The sequence below is a fragment of the Amphimedon queenslandica genome, unplaced genomic scaffold (assembly GCF_000090795.2).
Source record: "Amphimedon queenslandica unplaced genomic scaffold, v1.1 AMPQUscaffold_11670, whole genome shotgun sequence".
NCBI classification, from domain to species: domain Eukaryota; kingdom Metazoa; phylum Porifera; class Demospongiae; order Haplosclerida; family Niphatidae; genus Amphimedon; species Amphimedon queenslandica.
In genome coordinates, this window is record NW_003548088.1 from 7,427 (window position 1) to 10,970 (window position 3,544).

A 3,544-nucleotide genomic window follows, 5' to 3' on the forward strand; every position below is an offset into this window, starting at 1 on the left:
GTGAATAAATTTTTTTTAGACAATAGGAGTTGGAACACATTATTATTATGGTCAGGCAATCATATTAAGACCATAAAATAAATACCCTAAAAAATCCCTGGAGTTACACTTTAAGAGGACCCTACACCACTGCATGAAGATAAAGGCTCACAGTGTAAATGTAACCTGTAATAATGTCCTCCCTTACTCTCATTAGAGGGTATTTCTGATGAGGGAGTAACTGGTTCTTCCATACATAAGGTCTCTGCTTCTTCACTTCATCTCTGTACATTATATGACCTTGATAACAATACACCACCTGAACAGGGAGTAATAATAAATAATAATAATAATAATGATAATAATAAATAAATACAATAGTAATAGAGTGACTGACTATGTCTCCCACTTGAGGGTAATATGGTGATACTTGAGGTGAGTTCATCTTCACTCTTCAGCCAGTCAGTCGGCCAATAGATACTGTAATCAAACCCTTTCCTAACCTGGAGGAGGAGAGAGGGAGGGAACATGTCAACAAAATGAAATACATGTACAGTGTACAGATACAGGTACATACATGTACATGATGTAAACTAAAAACTATACACCGGTTCTGCTATAAATTAAAACATTAAACTAAACCTTAATATTCACAAACAATTTCAATATCAAAGTTTTGAACTATATGTATACATAATCATGTCAAATTCCTTCCCATTACTTTTTTGACAGTGTGTTTAGCCTCCATTGGTTTAGTATCATTATTAGCAGTAGTACTGCTGGTATTGGTTGATGATGATAGTAACACTCCTGATCTAACTGTCCTCCTAACCCTACCCCCTCCTCCTCCCCCTCTATCTCTCAGTCTCTCCTCTTCATCAATAGTCACTTCTGATGGGATCTCTGATACTGTAGACTCTCTAAAGGGGTGGGGAAATGGGAGGGGTCAGGAAAAGGGAAGCGGCAGAATGAAAGAAATCATTAATAACAATTGACAATGTAGAAAAGTCGCTAGAGTAGGAAATTATCACAAAATGCCTGTATACATGTCCATTGTACCTTCTCCTGTTCTTTCTTGTTCTGTTGTTGGAGAGTGATGGATTATAAGGAGCTGCTTCATTGGCCCAATCTGATATATCACTGGAGGCAGTACTGCAGGACATATCAATGAGAGGAATAAAGAGAGAAATAGAAATACATATACACATGTACAATTACATCTACTAATGCTAATAGCACCATAAAAATACCCAAGGCTATAGCCCATAGTTTTTTTCAAAGAATGGCCAAAAAATCATCCCAAATTTTTATTACATTTTCTGATACATATTGATGTTCTTAAACTGTGTAGAAAGTTTGAGCTGATTCCGACTTTAAATTTTCAAGTTACGGCCATTTTAAGAAAATGCCAAAAATTCTGAAAAATACCCAAGGCTATAGCCCATGGTTTTTTCTGAAAAATGGCTCCGAAATCACCCAATATTTTTATTACGTTTCCTGATACATATTGATGTTCTTAAACTGTGTAGAAAGTTTGAGCTGATTCCGACTTCAAATTTTCAACTTACAGCCATTTTAAGAAAATGCCAAAATTCTAAAAAATACCCAAGGCTGTAGCCCATGGTTTTTTCAAAAAAATGGCTCCAAAATCATCTCAAATTTTTATTACATTTTCTGATACATAATGATGTTCTTAAACTGTGTAGAAAGTTTGAGCTGATTCCGACATCAAATTTTCAAGTTAGGGCCATTTTAAGAAAATGCCAAAATTCTAAAAAATACCCAAGGCTATAGCCCATGGTTTTTTCTGAAAAATGGCTCCGAAATCACCCAATATTTTTATTACGTTTCCTGATACATATTGATGTTCTTAAACTCTGTAGAAAGTTTGAGCTGATTCCGACTTCAAATTTTCAACTTACAGCCATTTTAAGAAAATGCCAAAATTCTAAAAAATACCCAAGGCTGTAGCCCATGGTTTTTTCAAAAAAATGGCTCCAAAATCATCTCAAATTTTTATTACATTTTCTGATACATAATGATGTTCTTAAACTGTGTAGAAAGTTTGAGCTGATTCCGACATCAAATTTTCAAGTTAGGGCCATTTTAAGAAAATGCCAAAAATTCTGAAAAATACCCAAGGATAGCCCATGGTTTTTTCAAAAAAATGGCTCCAAAATCATCTCAAATTTTTATTACATTTTCTGATACATGATGATGTTCTTAAACTGTGTAGAAAGTTTGAGCTGATTCCGACATCAAATTTTCAAGTTAGGGCCATTTTAAGAAAATGCCAAAAATTCTGAAAAATACCCAAGGATAGCCCATGGTTTTTTCAAAAAAATGGCTCCAAAATCACCCCAAATTTTTATTACATTTTCTGATACATGATGATGTTCTTAAACTGTGTAGAAAGTTTGAGCTGATTCCGACATCAAATTTTCAAGTTAGGGCCATTTTAAGAAAATGCCAAAAATTCTAAAAAATACCCAAGGCTGTAGCCCATGGTTTTTTCAAAAAAATGGCTCCAAAATCATCTCAAATTTTTATTACATTTTCTGATACATATTGATGTTCTTAAACTGTGTAGAAAGTTTGAGCTGATTCCGACTTCAAATTTTCAAGTTAGGGCCATTTTAAGAAAATGCCAAAAATTCTGAAAAATACCCAAGGCTATAGCCCATGGTTTTTTCTGAAAAATGGCTCCGAAATCACCCAATATTTTTATTACGTTTCCTGATACATATTGATGTTCTTAAACTGTGTAGAAAGTTTGAGCTGATTCCGACTTCAAATTTTCAACTTACAGCCATTTTAAGAAAATGCCAAAATTCTAAAAAATACCCAAGGCTGTAGCCCATGGTTTTTTCAAAAAAATGGCTCCAAAATCATCTCAAATTTTTATTACATTTTCTGATACATAATGATGTTCTTAAACTGTGTAGAAAGTTTGAGCTGATTCCGACATCAAATTTTCAAGTTAGGGCCATTTTAAGAAAATGCCAAAAATTCTGAAAAATACCCAAGGCTATAGCCCATGGTTTTTTCAAAAAAATGGCTCCAAAATCATCTCAAATTTTTATTACATTTTCTGATACATAATGATGTTCTTAAACTGTGTAGAAAGTTTGAGCTGATTCCGACATCAAATTTTCAAGTTAGGGCCATTTTAAGAAAATGCCAAAAATTCTGAAAAATACCCAAGGATAGCCCATGGTTTTTTCAAAAAAATGGCTCCAAAATCATCTCAAATTTTTATTACATTTTCTGATACATAATGATGTTCTTAAACTGTGTAGAAAGTTTGAGCTGATTCCGACATCAAATTTTCAAGTTAGGGCCATTTTAAGAAAATGCCAAAAATTCTGAAAAATACCCAAGGATAGCCCATGGTTTTTTCAAAAAAATGGCTCCAAAATCACCCCAAATTTTTATTACATTTTCTGATACATGATGATGTTCTTAAACTGTGTAGAAAGTTTGAGCTGATTCCGACATCAAATTTTCAAGTTAGGGCCATTTTAAGAAAATGCCAAAAATTCTGAAAAATACCCAAGGATAGCCC

The 3,544-nt window shown here is 33.5% G+C and overlaps 1 protein-coding gene across 4 annotated transcripts in view; it reads right to left on the reverse strand.

Moving 5' to 3' along the window:
- LOC100636726 (TNF receptor-associated factor 3-like) overlaps positions 1-1,248 on the reverse strand; it is a 5,617-nt gene extending 4,369 nt beyond the window's left edge. For 3 of the 4 annotated variants that reach the window (XM_020005183.1, XM_020005179.1, XM_020005178.1), the window contains exons 1-4: positions 1,039-1,247; positions 701-899; positions 377-482; positions 188-298 (exon numbers count right to left, since the gene is read on the reverse strand). The gene's annotated coding sequence lies outside the window, so the exon portion shown is untranslated. Of the gene's footprint in view, positions 1-151; positions 299-376; positions 483-700; positions 900-1,038 lie in introns of all 4 variants that reach the window. The other variant, XM_020005180.1, reaches the window with a different exon arrangement.
- Positions 1,249-3,544: the final 2,296 nt, after the last annotated feature.